The sequence below is a fragment of the Protopterus annectens genome, chromosome 9.part0 (assembly GCF_019279795.1).
Source record: "Protopterus annectens isolate FY-2018-M chromosome 9.part0, PAN1.0, whole genome shotgun sequence".
NCBI classification, from domain to species: Eukaryota; Metazoa; Chordata; order Ceratodontiformes; family Protopteridae; genus Protopterus; species Protopterus annectens.
Genome location: NC_056743.1, coordinates 1593211984 through 1593233468, shown reverse-complemented (window position 1 = coordinate 1593233468; position 21485 = coordinate 1593211984). Strand labels below are relative to the sequence as shown.

Here is a 21485-nt window from a genome sequence, read left to right as displayed (position 1 = left end):
AGATCAGAAGCAAGAACCATCTCCATAACCTATAGATGACTTTATAGCCTTTGGGTATCAACTGAACCGCCACTCTTGCAGTCCTAAACCAGCTGTATTGTTCTCTTTTTTTTTCTATTCAGTCTGCCTTTGATTTTATTAATGACCATTTGATGAAGTTGGAATGTTGCTTTGCAACAACTTCTTCTGTCCTTATAGATGATTTTTCTTTATTTTTTCTTTCCTCTATTAGCATTTTTTGACCAGGTTAGTCACATTAGGCTAGTAGCCTCTTTTCGGATGAGACCTTAGATGGTAGTTATACTAGTAGGGGAAATTTGGCCAGAGTATTGGGGAATTTCCTATAATCTTTTCAACATGTACTACGGGATCTGTTACATCCACTTGAGCTACCAACAACTCAAGCAGATGGGACATCAGTTTAATGTCTCATCTGAAGGATGAGGCAATCAGAAGCTGTTTAATAATCACTGCTTGAGATTTTAATAAAACATTATTGTGACTAAAAATGTTTAATATATTGTCCAGCATCTTTTATAACATATTTTTCTGCATATTTTTGAGTAACAACACCACTTAGCTTTACTTTACAAGTCTCCCATCAAAATAACTCTAGAATACAACTATATACAGCTTTAAATGCGGCTTCTATATGCCACAGAGTTTTGATAGTTTATTGTACAGCAGAGAAGATTTCTGTGCAGAGGAAAATAAGAAAACTCTCAGGTATTTATTTGATACAGAAACTTAAAAAAAGTAATTTTAAGTTCTTAATGATGAGTAGTAGTATTATGGTGGTATTATCAACTGGTCTAGTAACTCTGCCACTGAGGACACAATTACTGCAACTCTGTAGTTGTTATACTGCTAAACATATATATGTGCACGTGCGTGAGTGTGTGTGTATGTGTGTGTGTGTGTGTGTGTGTGTGTGTGTGTGTGTGTGTGTGTGTGTGTGTGTGCATGAATGCTTGTATGTGAGTGAAATATCTACATACACATATACACCTACATATATATGTGTGTGCATATAGGGTCTATATTATAATATCGAACAGAAGGAATGTCAAACGGCTGAAATATCAAAAGTGCCGTTCAAATAACCCGCTAAGTATATATACCAACTCCAAGACCGCACTACAGGGATGAAAGGGCAAAATTCCCGATCTTCACTGCACCCCAATCCCACAAACCAGAACTCGATGAACGGCACTTTCAATATTTCGGCTGTTCGACAGTCATTCCATTCGATATTATAATATAGACCCGTGTGTGTGTGTGTGTGTGTGTGTGTGTGTGTGTGTGTGTGTGTGTGTGTGTGTGTGTATATACACACACACACACACACACACACACACACACACACACACACACACACACAGACAAAGAGAGACAGATACTTACATACATATAAAACATGAAAACTGATTAGCTAACAATAATAAAATCATTCAAATTAACCACAAAGGGTGCAGTAACTGTAGACTCAATGTTCCTAATTCTTCTTTTGCTGGTGAGTGTCCTAAAAATTATCTTTATTTATTTAAAGTTTCAGAATTCTTTTTCCAGATTTCTAAGTATGCAGTCTGAAAATAATTCTTTATTGCCAGAACTCAAAACATGGATGAGGCCACTGGCATGGGGCCCTATCTGGTTGCATAAATATCCTAGAGGATCACCTTTTCCTGGAGCTTACAATTTCTGCCCAGGCTCACATCTATAATAATTTTTGTTCTGGGGCCTGTCAGGGTTTAAAAGATATTCTGGGGCTCACAACTATAATAATTTTTGTTCTGGGGCCTGTTAGGGTTTAAAAGATATTCTGGGGCTCAGAACTATAATAATTTTTGTTCTGGGGCCTGTCAGGGTTTAAAAGATATTCTGGGGCTCATAGCTATAATAATTTTTGTTCTGGGGTCTGTCAGGGTTTAAAAGATATTCTGGGGCTCACAACTATAATAATTTTTGTTCTGGGGTCTGTCAGGGTTTAAAAGATATTCTGGTAGTCTTTTCTTCTCTTTGCCTGTTTGTCTCTGTCATGTTTTGGTTAAAAATAATGTCTCCTTCCATTTTAACCTCATACCATAATGTGTTCATGTCCTCACAATGGGAGCCTAACAACTAATTATGATGCATTTAGTAATAATTTAGAGTTTAAAAATTGAAGTGCACTTTTAAATACATTTATGAGTATTGAAGAAGCCAGTGGTGTTATAAAATGAATGTACTAGACAATAATCTGGATTTTATACCACAGCACTGTAATCCTGAGGAGCCCACAACATTTTAATTTTGTGTTAGAGTGCCATTTTTGATTACCAGTAATTTAATATCCATATACTTTTGGAAAGACTTTATCTCTAAATCATTATTCCGTCATTGTGATGATACAGATTGCACTATGGCATTGATTTGAAGGAAAGAGAAACATTTCTGCTAGCAGTTTGTTTGGTGTGAAACATCAGATCTCTTGACAAGTATCTGTACATCATGTTGTTCCGGGCTGATGTACTGTTGTACTGTAAGATTTTGGTTAAACACATCAGACAGACTTCAGTTTTCATAACGGTTTGGGGTTGGTAGGGCAGTCCTGGTACAGAGTAATATCAAATGGCATCTGACTTCAGTTTCACAGCAAGCCTTCTATAACTTATTCTTACTTTTTTGTTGTATTTCAGGTCCAATAACATGTTGGAAATGTGCATGCTTTTCCTGAAAAATAGCAGTGGATTGTTATAGTCTTTGTGGTTACTTTGTGGTCAAGATAAACATTTCCAGTCAATGTCTGAGATCATTATTTAGGACTTGCAACTGTTTTGTTATTGATGATTCTTGTTTGTACTAAGGTGTGCAGACTCATGAACTAAATCACTCTGTAAAGTGTACCTTGCACATTATTCATTACTGTGTCTTATTGTGTGCTAAAACATGAAACTAAATAGGGCCCCAGATTTTGGTATCTCTTTTTGTCCCATGGCTTGTATGTGAAATGATACAACTGCGCGTGCTTGATGTTACTTTTAGAAGAGGAAGCTATGTGGTTTTAACTGGAAAGCTTAAGCAGTCAAAGCCACGTTTCTGTCACTGTATTCAGTCAGACCTGATTTGAGGTGGCAAAGCAATGCTGATTTTTCTCTGATTTATTCTCTTAGGTGCATTGTTTCATCTCTGGATTTTTCTTTCTGCATTTGGTTATCCATCTTGAAAAAGAAAAGGGATATCTGCTATCTGCTAATCAGAGGTTAAAAGTAAGTGAAACATTTGCTGCAGATTTAGTTCTGCTTTTCATCTTGATGTCTCTCTCTTTGCCACATTCAGTTAGCGGTGGTCCGTCAGAAAATTTTCACAAAATAATGAGAGAGTAACTATTTTTTGCAGGTTTTATTGCAGGTGCATGCATATGTGCAGCATGTTGTATGCCTATCAATTTATATTACAAATATAATTAAGTGATCTATCAAATACTCTACTGGGCTGTTTAGAACAGAAAGTGAGCTATGAGTTTGCACTAACAGCTGATGATACTTAGGAATTAAAACAGAGTCAGTAGTTCCATATTTGAAGCATCATGGGACAATATATATATATATATATATATATATATATATATATATATATATATATATATATATATATATATATATATATATATATATATATATATATATATATATATATATATATATTTGCCTTCAGGAAAGGATCCTGAGTGGACATTTGGTATGAGGCTTAGATTTACAAATGCAGTTATTCTGGTATAATTACTGGACTACTGGCCTCTTCATATGACAGAAGTGACATTTGGGAGGTTGCAGACAGTAATGATGACTACAGTAATAGAAAGCTGTGATAGCTATCATCTGTTAGGGAAAGGGACTCGCTTCAGACTGGAGACTGACTGAAGATGTACTGCCATCAAAACCAGACAAGCAATGTAATAATAAAGTTTATGGTAACCAGTATGGAATGATCGCAAGTGCATTTTTGGGAACATAGTTTTATCTTTTGTGCTACAGCTTTTACTGCATAAACTATGATGAGTATATGTGTAATGGGTAAAAAGCACTGCTGCGCACCACATTAATTAAAGAATGTAAAGTGCACAGACCTCTCGGTTTTCTAAATTTTTAAACCACTACATGCTAAATATCTTCTCTAGACAATGGCTCTGATGGTACTGCAGTACAGCATGGCCTTTTTTCACAAAAGGAACTGAAGATGAAAACGTGTACCACCATTCCTTTTGACCAACAGTATGTTCCAAGAATTGCGTATAACATTCAGAAAATCTCATCTTTGCACTGACTGTGCATATTATCTTAATGAGAAATACCCCCGTACTCCTTGTTTTCTGTCCTCTCTGAGAACACTATCAGTATCCTTCCAATGGACAACAGACTTATTTGTTATTCAATTATTTACCTTTGTTTACCAGGAAAGTCCGATTGTGATAAAACCCTCTTTCAGCACAAGCCTGGGGGGAAATGTTTCACATTTAACAACAGTTTTGACATATGCAAAAAAAATACAGTTACATGAGATCAGAAGAAATACAAAATATAGGTAAGTGTACATACATGAGAGAAAAAAGTACCATAGCTTACATAAACAGCATTTAGAAACAGAGCTGTATATACAGTGTTTGTCATTTATTAGAAATAGACACAGGCTTCTATATAACAAAGAGAGATATAACACTGAAAAAGATGGTGTAATATGACTTTCAATTTCTAGCAATTAAAATAATGAAAAGAAGCACTTCTATCAGATGGACAACAGACTTCTGCCAGCTGGACAACAGGCTTCCATTAGATGGGCAATATACTTCAGTGAGATAGAAAGCAGACTTGCAACATGGCTGCATCTGCTCTGTTTCTATTATACAACAATAATCACAAATAGAGCCTTGGCTAGGCTGTATAAATCATGAGCACAGTCAGTTATTACTACGAACGTCCAGATTCAGCTAGGAAGGCAGGTAAAGACTACATATTCAACAAAGGGAAACATTATGTTAGTAACACCACTAAAGGACATCATTTACTGCATTACATGTTATTCTACCTGGACTCAGCAATATTTTATGTTTTATTTTTTCTAAAGCTTTACGCCCAGACGTTTGACTGCTGGTCAGTGTTACTTTGATGACAACAGTATGTTACTGACCAGTAGTGCTACTGTGACATGAGTCAGTCATCCCTCTTATTTCTTCCTGTAGACAGTTATAGATTGTAACCAAATAGTGACCGTGCCTTAGCATGTGATCGTCCTGTCATACACATGCACTTCACATACTAAACACACAATGTACAGCAAAGAATGCAAGCCACACGTGCTGTTGCAGTCTTTGTTATATATCATTCCATAGAGTATGTTAACAACATCTTCCGATAAACCAGTCTACTTAAGCAGAAGCCTTTCTTAGCTCGAATTTACAGAAATACCAGAAACACTTATAGTAAAAGCCATCTTGAATAACCACCATGGCTTTTTATTACATCTAATATTTCAAATGAAATGTCATAGCTGGCACAATTTGGATTTACATATGTGCAAGTGTTACAAATGTACTAATGTTTAATCTGAAAGTGAAACTGATGACAGTTCTGTTTTCTTACATAAAGTAGTTCAGTAATAGCAATCATCATGCTACTAGCCTGCAGTTCTCCTGTTTAACACTTAACTATTTTATTTTACGTTGTAGGTTCCATCCCATTCCAGCTATTTAACATCTGCATTAATGCTACAAGGCTGATCTGTGTATTTTATTTAGAATCAATACAGCAGAGTACGTTTTAATATTATTTATGATGGTCAAAAGGGATGCAAACTCCCATTCTACTCAGTGTTGGTAGACATGGCAGGGTGCAAAATTCAAATACACCCCATTCCTCATTTCATGTTCTATAATGAATTCTACACCTGTAATAGATTTTAAGTGTTCATTTAAGCTGCAGTTTTCACAATGATGGTTAGAAATGAAAAGTTGGGGGTCCTGTCGTCAACACTTGACAGATTCCTTTAGTTCTGTCTTTTTAACTGATTGCCTTGAATTGATTCCATTGAAGAGAGGTATCATTTTGGACTCCATAAATAAGAAATTGTCAAACAAAGAAACTCATAGCTTTATCTATAATAAGTGGAGTACTCACCACTTCTTAAAGCATCTAGTGTATAATGATGGTTCATAGGCATTTGAAGGATATAACCACAATTTTTGGAATTGTAAATCAACTTCAAGACTGCTGCTCCTCTAAGGGTAAAACAGAAATCTCGTATTTGTACATCAAACATGCTTACTGCTACTGTCCTCCCCACCGCAACACAAAGGCATTTTTTTTCTGGAGTATGTTTCCAAATTATAGAAATATTACTTTTATAACAAATATATGTCACCCTTTATTCAGTTATTTACTTTGCTAGGTAAAAGCATTTCTTCCTTAAGCATTTGTATGTAGCCATGGTGTATGTCTACATATATCTGTGTACATAGACAGATACACAGACACACATAAACACATATATTAACACGTGCACATACATACACACACTAAGTCAGGATGTCTCATTGTTTCATAGCACAGGCAGGCTTGATATACTCTCTTGAGGACTTTATTGAGCAGAGGATTCCTCACTTGCCTCTGTATTGTGTAATATACTATCCACCTGAAAATGTGAAATAATGGTAATTACTAACCTCTGGGCAGAACTGGTTAACTAAAAAATTTTAGAAATAAACAAGCTAATTAACCAATATTCCATGAACTGGTATAGACTGAGCTGGTTTTATAACTACAAAAATATCTGAATAGCAGGTGCCACATTATCTGTGGATTGTGAACAATTTCTTATTGATCTTACATACTGGAAGCATATTACTTAATTTAAAAAGTCCCACAAATACAGGATGAGTAAAAGAGTACATACATAACACCAATATCTCTCTCTCTCTCTCTCTCGCTGTCTCTCTCTCTCTCTGTCTATCTCTCTCTCTATATATATAAACACACACACACACACACACACACACACACACACACACACACACACACACACACACACACACACACACACACACACACACTCTATGCTAAAACTATTGGTTTTACTCCAGTTAGGCATACCCACATATTTTCCTACCTGACAGAATTACATATTTTTGCATAGTATCTGAAATGTCATAATAAGAAAGAGAAAAGTACTCTGTCCATGTATGATATAACACTAGTTTTAGAGACTAGCTTTAAATATATACTTGATGCAAAAAAATATGGCCAAAACACCAGCATGAACCTCACCCTAACATGTTCTGTCTGTAGCATACAAATAGATTTCAGCAAAAACAAACAAAAATGTGACATATTTTTGGTCTGGCAAGTTTTTAAATATATTATTCTTGCAATTTGCAAAGCTAGAGCATAAATGTTAAACTAAAACTATTGTAATTACAAAGGAATCAGGTTTCCATTGCCGATCCTCTCAAGTTGCACATTTTTAACTGTAGCAAAATAAAGGTGTCAGGGTTCCACCAAAGCAGTGGGATTTTGCAGGTCTTGGCACACTTAGGTATATAGACAGCCTTTATTTCATATTAGCACATGCTTGTCTTACTTGCAAGTGCTTAAGAAAAACAGCTTTCTTACAACTCTGCAGCTTGTGTATGCCACTCGTACGTTATTATGTATCATACTGTTTTAAAGGCAGCATTCATCATATGGGGTTTGACCACTGATATTGACTTTTATGCTGACCTGAAGAAAAAGTAATGTATTGAAGTAATACCATGACCATACTGTTAAATCCTGAATGCATCAGCTGGCATCCTTGTATTACTGCACACACGTTGAACTAAAATTATACATTGGGGTGCTTTTCTGGCTAAAAGTTAAAAAAAAGTAGAAGTATGCCTGGCATTTTAAGCACGCTTTTGCAACAATATGTGAAAAGGATGATTATAAATAGTTGTTGTCGTTGAGTCTTTCGGCTTTTCCCAGTTAGGGGTCGCCACAGCGGAACTCCGGTCCGCTAATGATTGGTAGTTGATTTTTACGTGCCAAGTTACCAGCCCTGACGCACAACCTTCAACGAAGGTACGCTCATTCACGCACGTCTCCACGCAGAAGACGCTCTATAAATAGTAAATAAATAAATAAATATTTTAAAATCAGCATAAAAATAATTCTATATATTTGTGACACATTGTAAGATGTAAAATAATTAGGATTAAAATATAAGATGGTATAGATAAATGAATGCCTTCTCTGTTCATTTGAAAGAGTTATTTGCTATTTAAACTCTAAACACAGTACTCAAAAGGTGCTACAGGTCTGATTTTTGATATGCCAAGTGTATTTTACTTTCTGCTGTAAATTGATATATTTTTTTATCACAGTAGTTAACTTGAGAATGAAGCCAGTATGTACTAATGAGAAATGTTTTTGAAATAACAAATGAACTGTTAAAGAAAACTAGCTACAATATTTTGTCTACATTAAGAAGTTACTATTGCATTGCATTGTATTATATTGTGTATTTTTTTGACTTTCAAACTGATTATTGGAGCTTTTCTCTCCAGATGTATACTGAAAAGTGGTCTTGCAAGGCCCATATAGACTATCCTGGCAAATGAATGGATTTATGTCTCTCTCTATGTTCTCTTTTTAAAGTAAATGTTATACCCACACCTCCCTTAGCATTCTCTCTCCCACAACTAACTTAATTACTCTCTTCTTCCCAAATAATCTTTCTGCTCACTCTAGCTTCTTATAATATTTTCTCATTCTGCATTCACCTTTCTCATTTCAGTCTAATTCTAATTCTACAATTTATTCTCTCCAGACACTACTTTTGCTCTTCTGTCAATTGGCAGAACAACACAAAACTGCAGCTATCACACTCTAACTCAACGCGCGCACACACACACACACACACACACACACACACACACACACACACACACACACACACACAGATAAACAGATATGGGTTTCCAACAATTGGTTAAAGGTTCCATTTGTTGAATAAAAAAAACAGTCTGCACAGTTGTTCAAAAATCAGCTGATCAAATGTTCTGGCTTTTTTTTTCTGTGCAAGAACACTATACAGTGGAGATCAGGGAATTTGCCCTTTCCCACTGTAATGTGATCTCAGAGTTGGTATATATAATTAGCAGTGGGGGGGGGGGGGGCAATATATATTTTTTCTTGCTTTCAATAGGCTGCTGATCAATGAGTTACTTTTGATCTGTTGCCATTTGATAAAAAACATTTCCAATGACTTGATATACAACTGCATATTTTATATATATATATATATATATATATATATATATATATATATATATATATATATGTATATATATATATATATATATATATGTAAAGAGTGAAGGTCATAAACTTTAATAAAACACTAAAACAATAAAAAGAAGATGAGTGCTTTCGGGTTAACACTAACCCTTCATCAGATCTACTCATGCTCAGTACATAAAACCATTTAAAAAACTTAATATCCAATCAAAATCTGTTAAATTGCTGACACCCATCAGGGACTGGCTTTGAAGGTTGAATCCTGACATAGCCACTTAAAGATATATTTTAACCAATCATGATCATCTGTACAGTGATGTGGCAGCAATGTTACCCCAAAAGCATTCATCTTCTTTTTATTGTTTTAGTGTTTTATTAAAGTTTATGCCCTTTGTGACATGGATATCCCACCACTGTCAACCAATATGTGATGTGAATATCCCACCACTGCCAACAAATATGTGATGAGGATATCCTACCATTGTCACCAGTATATGACGACCTGCCAGCTCAGGGTCAATAATCAAGGATCCTCAAGCCTCACCACTGGCACCAGTGGGGGATGTTCACTGGAAGGATAAGCGGTATATACACAGTATCTCCAGATGCAGCTTCCCAGCAGCAAGCACAATCAAGCACAATTTCCCTTAAGAGCAGATGGGGAAAACAGTCAGTCCGGGGCTGGTTTCTCCATCTTTCACCAGATACCTCACTAAGACTCTCCACTGGCGCAGTTACAGAGTTGAGATCTCAGCTGAGTGTCCAAGCCAAGACCTCCAGAACCTTCTCTGTCCAACCAGTGCATTGTGTCCCTGCCCAAGTAGCTGACACACAGACTCTTTAAGATTTGATGTACACACACTGGTTGACCTGGTTGAGATTTGATGTATATACACACACACACACACACACACACACACACACACACACACACACACACACACACACACACACACACACCTGGGAAAGGCTGGCACAGGTTTACCACACACACACCCGGGAAAGGCTGGCACAGGTTTACTAGCTATGTCCCCTTCTGCCCAGACTGTAAGGTAGTTATGACTGCCATCAGACACTCCTGCCAGCTACCTTAAGGCTTTTTCAAAGGTACCCAATATACCAAATTAAATGAATATTAATACGAATTGTAGTTTGACCAAGAGCAAGGCTATTAGGAGTTGCCCATAGTGTCACCATATAAATATTCAATGCTCTCAAAACTTAAATATCTCTACAAAGATCAGCCACAATGAAAAGTTTAAATATATTTAATAATAAATAATAAACTAACAAGACAATACTAAATAGTGACATCAGAGTTCAAAATCACAGGAAATATTTAAAATAACACTGAAAGACAGGCTCAGACAAATAAAGAAAAACAATATCCAAACTAAGCTTCATTGTACTACTGACTGAATCTAAGAGAATTATACTGCTCCCTAATAACTTACTTAATAGAGCAAGGGAGATGATGTGGTGAATGGTCCTTCTTGTTGTCAGGACAAGACAGAATACAGATTGCTCCTGAGACATCTTAAAACATTATTTCTGTACAGAATGACATTACATACAACTGGTCATCTGACTCTGTTTCCCACAGTATCACCAACCCTGGAAAATGTCAGTATTTTAATACTTGCATGTAAAAATACACAAAGAAGAGCTTTACTCAGATCTGTTGAGCATCTCGAGGTAATAAAACAATTAAACACTTCCACTCTTCTTGAGTGGCAGCTAGTTCACCCCAAAGACAATACAGAACGCTTCCTAGTACAGACTTTGCATCTCTGGCTGTGTTGAAACCTGTGAGAACATATACATTTAAAAGTTGCAATAGTACATGCACATTTCTGTTCTCTCCAGAAGGGCACACTGTGGATACATTTCAAACACAAGCACTTTTCAAATACCTTTTCAACACAAACATCTGTATAAATCAGTTTGATATGCACATGACATACAGTTCTAATACATTTGTAACACAAGCATCTTGTATAAATCAGTTTGATATTCACAAATGACATATACGTATTTACAAAATTCCAGTTAGCTGTGCTGGCAGTACCTCCTATTGTCACAACCTTCACTGTAGTGATCAAGCTGTTTTTCTTTTTCCTCTGTTGCTTCATTTATTTTAAAGTAGTGATCTTTGCTGGCTGTTTTACACACACACGCACATACACACACACATATATATATATATATATATATATATATATATATATATATATATATATATATATATATATATATATATATATAGGTGTGCGTGTATGTGTGCGTCTGTGTATGTTGAAAGTATATACAGAGAGTTGGCAAAATGTTGCTTTTGTGATACCGTAGATAAAGGTTATATAGAGTTTACCATTGCCCCTGAGACATCTGCATACATTTTGTTTGGGAAGATGTTTATTCAGCTTTTTCTTGAGTCTATTAATATTTACTGAAGTTGCATATTATATGGAAAGGTGGGTAGTTCTATGTCTGTGAATGAGCTCCCTCATTTGCTAGGTTAAATGAGTGTCTGTATTGTAAGACGGAGTCATTAGTAATGTTCCTTAGTGAGTATTTAAGCTCCCTCAGTGACAGTTTTGATCATACTGGAGGGCAGTAGTATTTTGAATCTAAGGGTGTTTTGAATAAGAGTGTCTCTGCTGGTCATTGGCAGTCAGTGTAGTTTGTGTAAAATTTCATAACAATGAGTGAAATTATTAGTTAGATGGGTAAAAGTGGAATGTTCTGTTGACTATGATGTAAAGATATGGCTATCATTGCTTAAGCATAATTTAGTAAAAGGTAGCTCATATTCAAGCTTTTGCAGAAATATATTTTTGGATAATGCTTTTTCAAAAGCAAGCTAAAGTAAGTGTGATAATTTCTAACATTATTTTATTTGGTATTCTGGGCACTGTAGTTTCTATGCATACCTCTCAACTGTACAGATTTTCACAGAATATCCAGATTTTGCCTCATATTTTTGGACTGTTTTTCATAAAATGTGTGGTTTTCTGGCAAATTATTGAGGACTGAAGACTCTAAATAAAGACATGGATTTGAATTTCAGACTTCATACTCTGAAGAAAATGTGGGATAATACAAATTCTGTTATTCTAACAACTTCCTATGTTTATAAGAGCAATATTTAAAATCTGTCCCAATTTTGGGCCTTTGTGCCCCCATTCTTTTATGCTTTATCCAGATTTCCTGCTCCAAGAGGTTGAGAGGTATGTTTTTATGTTTTTTTAATCCAGAATTATTCCCTGTTACCTAAGTTGGTACAGGACTGCATTGTTCAGGAGGTCTTTGAACATTGACCGATGTGTTTCATCTCATCTTCTCTACATACCTTGATTATTTCTCTTGTTCATTTGCTCATTCACTCTCTCATCCAGTGACAGTTGATAAGATATTCTAATCTGTAATTATCTCCCATAATACTGTGTACATCAGATGTCTGTTTGCAGTTTACTTGTATGTTTTAGGAATTATCAATGTGCTATGCCACAAATGTCAGCTTACATTATATCCATACAATAGTTATTATTATTGTTCTTGGTTTGGATCACAATGAAAAATAGTCCTTCGACCAGTTTACCAAACTGGTTAATATACATAAATACAGGAATAAATAAATGCTGTTTCTAGCTTATGTGGACTGCTATATATATATATATATATATATATATATATATATATATATGTATGTATATATATATATATAGAGAGAGAGACAGACAGACAGATTTGTGAAAAATTCGGAACATTTTAAGTTTGAGGGTTTTTTGCAGTATGATGTAATAGTCTTATAAAGACTGACTATATTGAGTTTTTTGATGAATAAAACTAACATTTGTACATTCTAATAGCTTTTGCTATTTACAATATTTTTGTATTTCACTTTTTTGTCCTCCTTTTTTTTTTGAACAGATTGTGCATAGTCTAATAGGGGTGTAACTTTTCACATCTGCTATGTGTGAATGAATTAAACGTATAAGCTGTATAAGTTAGCAAAAGATATTTACGCGTGAGCTAGCTGCCATGACATTCAAGTTGCATTGCATACTATTTGCAAAATGCAAGTAATTATTTAGGTAAGTTAACTTTCTTGACTGGAAAAGTTAATGAAAGAGGAAGTTTTTTTTGGGGGGAGAAACATTGGCGTCAGAACTTGCTGATCATGTTCATATTAACTAGATGATAAGTCATAGTCCTTGAGAGACTGTAGCAAAACAAAGTAATTCACTGCCAAAGAATCTTTGATGGGTTCCTTTTAGTTTCATTTTGTGTGTAGTCTTTGCCCAGGGTTAGACTTGATGACCATATCCAGAGACATGAAGAATAACTGTTATGGTTGTTGAGGTGATGGTTATGAATTCAACAGTGCCAAATAGAATGGACAAATAGATCTAAAAATCCTTTGATTAAAAAGAAAATCTAAAATCAGAACAATTGCACAATTTCAGAAAGTTTATATAGCAGAATGCATACTGGGTCACAGAAAAGGTGTGCCACTAAAAATGTTAAGTTTCCTTCAAGGTTACTTCTTCTTATTCCAGGAATGTACTTGTCCTGAAAGTAATTTGTTGCTTAGCGGCATTGTTGTTACTCAAAAAAATTATTTCAAGAAGCCATTCATATACGGAAAAGCCGAATATCTGTAAAGCAGCATTTTAGCATATTTACATTTTCATCATCATGTTTTAGTCATTTGTAATTTGGTTTTGTGAGTTTCAGTATCCCATAATACTATGAGTAAAACTGCTGACATGCACTATAAATCCATGCCATCAGTGGCTTGTATTTTGTAAGCTGGCAGTGACAAGGTGAGATATTAACCATACCACGCTTTTGTTTAGGGTAGGATAGCTACGGTAGCACTGGTGCTCTGAACACTGGATTCTCCCTCATACCTGGGTTTGTTGTAGGGTTGAACAAGGTTGAGGGCATTTGCTGAGAGAGACAAACAGAATGAAATTTTGTTGATGTGGAATAAGAAGTGAAGGATAGAGACAACAAGGCTTAGTCTAAGCAACTTCTGGAAAAGGCTATGGATGTAGTAAGACTACAGATAATATGACATTTCAGTAGGAAAATTATAAAGAGAAAATTAAGTTGAAGAGTAGTATTTTAGCTAGTTCTTATTAATAGGCTTACAGTAATAACAAACGGAATGGCAAGTTTAAGTTTAGGGCAAGAAGTTATAATCTAACTTTTCTTCTGACAGTATTTTACAAGGTTGCATCTACTATTTGATCCCATTTGTAGTGTAATTTTACTGGTGAATTAAAGAAGTAAAGAATAAATAGCTTAATGTATTCTAATGTCCAAACATTGAAGCTATATGTTTTTTTCTGTAACATATACCTGTTATTTAATAGACATTTTGTTTGAGTTATGTATTTATAGGTTCTGCATGATACATTTGCATGCTTCATCTGAGTTATTAGTTGTAGTTCAGCTTATTTACAAATAGTACTTTGAAAAGTCACAAATGTTAAAAATCATTGCTAGAATTACTCAGTTCTTGTGTTTTATTTCTGTGTTTCATACCTCTCAACTGTTCAGATTTTTGCCTCATATGTTTGGTATGGTTCTCATAAAATTTTGGTTTTCTGGTAAATCACTGGCAAAGCATTGAGAACTGAAAATAACCAAACCAAAAACCAGACAAATTAAAAAATAAATGGACCAACAACAGGAACTGGAGGACGAAAAGCATTGAGAATTGAAGTCAGAAAATAATGATAGGCATTTTAATTTCAGACTTCATTCCCTTACAAAATGCATGCTGATGCAAAACCTGTTATTCTATCAACTTTTTATGTTTGCAAAAACAATATTGAAAAATTGTCCCTAGTTTAGGGCCTTTGTTCCTCCATTACTTATGGGTTTGTCCAGATTTGTTGTTCTAAGAGGTTGAGATGTATGCTGTGCTTCTTTTCTTGTATTCATTTCCATTTACTGGTTGGGAAAAAGTTTCATTTGATTTGATGTGAGGTGAGTCCTAACAAGCAGCATAGAATGATAACAAGTTTATTGGGCCTGTTCTCTGGTGTTCTGACACTAGCTCTGCTCAGAGGCAGCTTGACTTAAGCAACAAAACATGATGAAAATTAGCTGTGGTGGGATAATACTCTTGTCTGTGCAGCAAAGCATGAAACGTTACTGATTAATTTACCCAAGCAGGGTTACTACCCTATGATATGCCCATCCCCCAAAGTTCCTTGCTAAAAATGGGCATCTTTAGTTAATGCAACAATCTTTTAAAACATTAAGTTTACTGGGGCCACTATGCTGAGGTAACATTCTGAGTGAAAACCATTTCTCTCAAATGTCCAGAGTTTTGTTGACTATCTCTTATTTTGCCTCATATTTGTGCAATGGCCCCTGTATTTTTTTCTGGCAAATCATGGATGATTTACAGTCAGTCAATTATACCCCATAGCAGAGCTTCATTCTTCTTATTGCTACAAAAACGCATGCTAGTGCAAAGCCTGCTGTTCTGTTAATACTATAAGTGAATTAGAGTAATATTTAAAATTGTCCCTCATTTTGGGCCTTTGTTCCATCATTATTGTTGGCTTTGTCAATCATTCTTGAACAAGCAACAAGCACTTTGAGAGGTATGGTGAAAACTTATCTTGGCACTGAAGTTGCTGCTTCAGTGTAAAGCATTGCTCAGGCCTGTTTATTAATGTCTGTCAATGTACTCAGACCTTCACCACATCTCAGGCATACTTATTAATGCTTATCAATGGACATAGACCTTCACCACATCTCAAGCCTGCTCATTAATGCCTATCAATTGACTTAGAGCATCACCACATCTCAGGCCTGCTTATTAATTTCTAACAATGGACTCATACCATCATCGCATCTCAGGCCTGCTTATTAACGCTTATCAATCTACTCAGACCATCATCACATCTCAGGCCTGCTTATTAATGTCTAACAATTGACTCAGACAATCACCACATCTCAGGCCTGCTTATTAGAGTCTGAAAATTGACTCATACCTTCACCACATTTGCAAAGGTTGCTGCTGCGACTCATTTAGATAAGGTAATGGTAATATGTGACAGTCATAGAATTAGTGTCATATGCAAATATATCATTTTATGGTACTGAGCTCTAGTGTGACTAGAATAAGTGGCATCAAGAAAGTAGCACAAGTCAATTATTTCTTCATCAACAACATAATATGGATCTTAAAAAACTGTTTTTAAACACTTCACTATATTTTTCACATCTGACAAGAATATTTCAACAGACAGCAATCAGAAGTCAAAACAAACTGCATATTAACCCACTGATGACTACATTTTTCAAACATTTTGTTTCAGATTCTGAATGCATTATGGCTTAGCTTCAGACCACAGCTAGCACAATATTTCCTTAATATTTTGTAGCCTTGTTTCACGTTTGCAACAGTACTTTCCTCTACTGTGATGTAATGATATAATGATATTTGCAAAATTTCTTTGACAGGCATATTTTGTGCAGTACAATGTTTTGCATTAACAAATGCATATCAATCTTTCATAAAGACTGCTTTGTTGCTCAACCCCAGCAGATGGCAGTATTTTCAAAAATCTGTTCTGCAAAGCTGTTAAACAAAATTTATGCTTGCCAAAGAGAAACTTGGTTGTACTATTAACAGAACGATGAAATCACATTATTAACAGAATAACAAAAATGATTCTGACACCCAAAACTCTTCACTCCTTTTGTTATTTTAAACTATTGTACTTGACCTATGAGAAGTGTACTAAGTGACTTTCCAGAATGCCTCTCAGCTGGTCCAGAATTTTGTAGAATGTTCAGATTTTTGCCGTACATTTTCGTTCTGTTCCATTTACAATTTTTGTTTTTCTGGCTAATTATTGAGGATTGAAGTAAGAAAATGCTGACATATATTTGAATTTCAGATGTCATATACTTGGTGTTCTTGCTCAAAACCAGGATAAACTATATCCATAGGTGTGAACAAGCACCTTTTCATTCCTTATACCTCCTTACTCTTCCTTCTTCACTTACTTCCTTACTACTAATTCTCTTCCCCATCTATCTTTCTAAATATACCATAAGCCTGTTTTTCCTTCACTTCATACTGTTGTTCCTATTCATATCGAACTAACTTACCTTTAATTTCTCTACAAATTGTCTAAAATTTCTCTAAATATTAAATGATTGTCATATACCTTGTATTGATTCTTAACCAATGTTTTTATATTACGTCTAATTTGTTATAATTATTTAAAATGCAGATGTTTTTGTTTAATCTTTGAAGATTGTAAAATTATTGTTCTTAAAATGTTTTGTAATAATTTGGAGCTTTTCTCCCTGGGCCTCCACTGTAAATGGTCTTCTACCCAGATGGACTTTCCTGGTAATCACATGTCAATAAATAATAATGCAAATTCTGTTATTTTAGCAACTTTATAAGTATTTAAGAGCAATATTTAAAATCTTTCCCTGATTTAGGGAATCCCACCTATTATTTTTGGTTCTGTCTAGAATTCCTGCACTAGAAGTCTAACAGGTATGCTTTACAATGGAAACTGTTTTTAAATATTGGTGAACATGTCATTGCTGAAGTCAAGATGTTCCTGCTTTTAATAACTTATCTATGGATTTGATACAGATGTTACTGGCTAAATCTGTTGCAAAGTCACAGTACACAGTACACCTCTGATCATATTCTTTAAATGCTGTTACACTGTATTTGCTTTGTACCATACAAGTCATAGTTAAGAAGGCCACAAACTAATGTCTGGCAGTTTAGCTGAGAAGATTAAGGCCATGAGATGCAAATAAGCTTCATACTGCAGGCATGGTTTTGATCCTCTCAAACATCTCTTGCAACCTCTGTGATTTTGAACAAGCCACCTAACAGGTCTCCTCTATGTGCCTAGTTGTTTTACAGCATTAACAAATAAATAAACTTGCGATCTACAGCATTCAACCATACACTGAAGTTACTGCCACTCTGCTAAAACAAGAGCTGTTCTCTGACCTGTGGTTGTCAAAGAACCTCATAGTTGTGAAGTAATACCACAAAATCCAAGAGTTCTCATCAGCTCTTTCTAGAATACAGGACTACCTTATTTAATAGGTTTCTTATTCAGATCCTTTCTGTCACTCAATACGTGAAGGGGATTAAAAGATGATACAATCTGCTACACTGTAACTAAAAAAAGCAACACTAGACAGCATGTAATAAGTAGCTTCTTCTGTAAAAAATGTACTTCAGAGAATGGAGATGTAGCATCCGTCATACTAGGAGAGGGCGAGAGTGAGTAGGTCTTTTGTTATTTTCTAATCAAAGGATTATACCAAAAGCAATGACAGAGATGCTATAGCAGAGAACCATAAATCTGCGCACGATACAATGCTAAATAATATCAGCCTGGGCAGCTGCTCAATTCCTTAAGTACGGAAAATAATCATTTTATATTATTAATTTTCAAAGTCTTAGTAAACGTTGTATTTATAAAGTGTGAGTCTGTTGTAATGTAAAGTTGGTAAAGATGTCTCTGAAAGACATGCAGCTAAAAGAAGAGCAGATTTGTTAAGGGTAATCATGCCTTTTAAAACTTGTTCTCACGGGCAGTGGGCAATGGACATACTGTTCACACTACCTATTTGGATCTGGCAAGCTAAAGGCCTTAAACACTGATATCTGATAAACTAGAGTGCAAACTGGCTAAAGGACAAAATGTATGTTGTAAGGGTCAGTGATGCCTCCTCAGTTAGGGAAAACGTAACTAGTGGCAGTTTCCAGGATTTCATATTAGGCTTCCTTATTTTTGGCATTTATTTCAGTGAACTAAACACTAACAACAAGGATCCCTGACAGACTAACTTCACTGTAAGCTGGGAGTGGTAGTTAAATCAACCAGTGATACCAAAACCCTTCAAATGGAACTATCATGTGTGAACTTCTAGAGCACTGAAAAGGTCTCAAACTAAATGCAAAGAAACTCAATAGCATCCCCTTTAGAAAACAACAGATTTGTACCACCTATTGTATCAATGCCACTCCACTCTCTAGTGAGTCTGTAATTAGGGACGTGGGTGCCAGAGTTGATGGCTCACTCTCCTTTCATCACCATATAGTAACTGTAGTAGTAATAATATATTTCTTTATTTCACTGTTAATCATAATGGGTATGTCATATAAAACCAAGGAAGTTACTTTTCCTTTGTACTCTGCCCTGGTTTGACCCATTACAGAATACAATGCACCTAAGGTTACCAACTGCCCCACTTTGCGAGGGACAGTCCCTCTTTGGGCAGTTGTGTCCTGCAAAAAAATTGTAAAAATTGCCGATGTCCTGAGATTTTAGGGCAAAATTATTTCCTATATTTATGCAATAGTTGCATAAAACAGTTATTCTGTATCTGAAACACCTAAATGTTATCAGAAATAGAATAAAGAACTAAAATTATTCAAGATTAAGCTTTTATTTAGGCAAAAAAGTGATGTTCTGTCCTTTGTACTGGCTGTGGGTATGCTTTGGCCTGCAAAATCTGATGTTTATACCACAATTGTCCCACTTTGGGCATTTGAAAAGGTGGCAACCCTAAATGCACCCTTTTGCATGAATCTCTCTACATACATTGAAAAACTTAAAAACCACAGATGTTCCAAACAAAAAGGATATTGGGCCTCAAAAACCTTAGTTATTAGGAAAGGCTGGACTCACTATCCCCATATTCTGCATCATATAGGCTCTTGAAGGGGGATCTGACCTTTGCCTTCTGTGCTCTCAGAGACCCTGTTATCTATGACCTTCTCTTCCTCAATATATCAAATAGCATAGCCAACATTAAAACAATAAATCTCGAGTTGCATCAGGTAATAAACAAAACTGAATGGACAGATAGGGTCATTACCTATTGCCTGTCCTTGTGCTGGAATAGACTCCCCTTGTATTTCAAGTAATGTGTCTATGTGCTGGCCATTGAACATAGCTTAGACAACTGGATGGGTGCCCTAAAATACATTTTGGGACTACAGGCCTTGCCCTCCTTGAAAATGTTGGTGGAGCCATTGGTCCAAATAGTGTTATTGGCAAGGCATGCATGGCCTCTAGTTGAATAGCCTTGCTTTACTATGGTTCCTATGATCCCTGTGATCTATTACTGGACCATTTGGTGTACTCATTCCATGTCAAGAAATGCCACCTTTTACAGATTATGAAATATGTTAAACCTAGGTCATTTTAGATGCCATTTTTGTCAGAATACATCACATCAAGGTTGTCTTTAGGTATGAAGCTTAGCACTTGTTTCATTTAGGGTGTGTTGACAGAGGTTGTATTAATGTGTGCCATTTACTGTTTGATAAATTAGTTCCAGTGTTATCTCAGTGTCTCCAAAATGTTTTGCCATAAAATGGACTATTATCAGTACCCGATTATATAATTACATGCCTAACTGGCTCTTAAGTTATACATGAACAGTTCAGTTATATTATGTTTTTTATTTTTTATACAGACATCATTCCCACCATCACAGGGCTATATTTGTGTACATGTTTAACACATTCTGTTATTCTTTCAGAACTGACTAATATGCATCACAACAAACCACAAACACTCATTCAAATACTTCAGGTTTGATACTCTATGATATGCAGTTCTAATGTACTGTTCATACTCAAAGGATGAGTTTCTCAGCACATGTAATTTGGGTCTGTTCTCTAAAAGCTTACTCCCTCCCTTTCTGGGATGAAAAATTAAATGCACACGCCACATTATGAAAGAAGTTGCTTTATCACTGTATCAGTGACATTAACAAAAACATATTCCTTTAGCATCTTAGACCATATTTATTTATTTAGAGCAAATAATCAGGAATGCTAACCCAACATGTGTTTCCAAATGTGTCCAGACAGAAAATGAAGGGACTATGACCACTTTTTGAATAAGATGAATTGTGATGGGCACATGCCTAGTGAGCTATCATATGTCAGTGAGGTACAGACAGAATAACAAAATGCTACATACAGACAAGGGAATTGCAAAGAGTGCAAAATGAAGGACTAGACTGTTTATCTACTTGTTAAGGCTGGCATGAAAACAACTAGCTCTTGCTTTCCTAATTTTGGATATAAAATAACAGTTTGCCTTGCTGTGAACTTTTAATCAGAAGTAGCATTCTGTTTCA

The 21485-nt window shown here is 35.4% G+C and overlaps 1 protein-coding gene across 1 annotated transcript in view; it reads left to right on the top strand.

The window, feature by feature from the left end:
* Positions 1–3109: 3109 nt before the first annotated feature.
* The window catches only part of LOC122812203 (zinc finger protein Gfi-1b-like), a 311143-nt gene continuing 292767 nt past the window's right edge, over positions 3110–21485 (top strand). The window contains exon 1 of the mRNA XM_044084542.1: positions 3110–3248. The gene's annotated coding sequence lies outside the window, so the exon portion shown is untranslated. The remainder of the gene's footprint in view (positions 3249–21485) is intronic.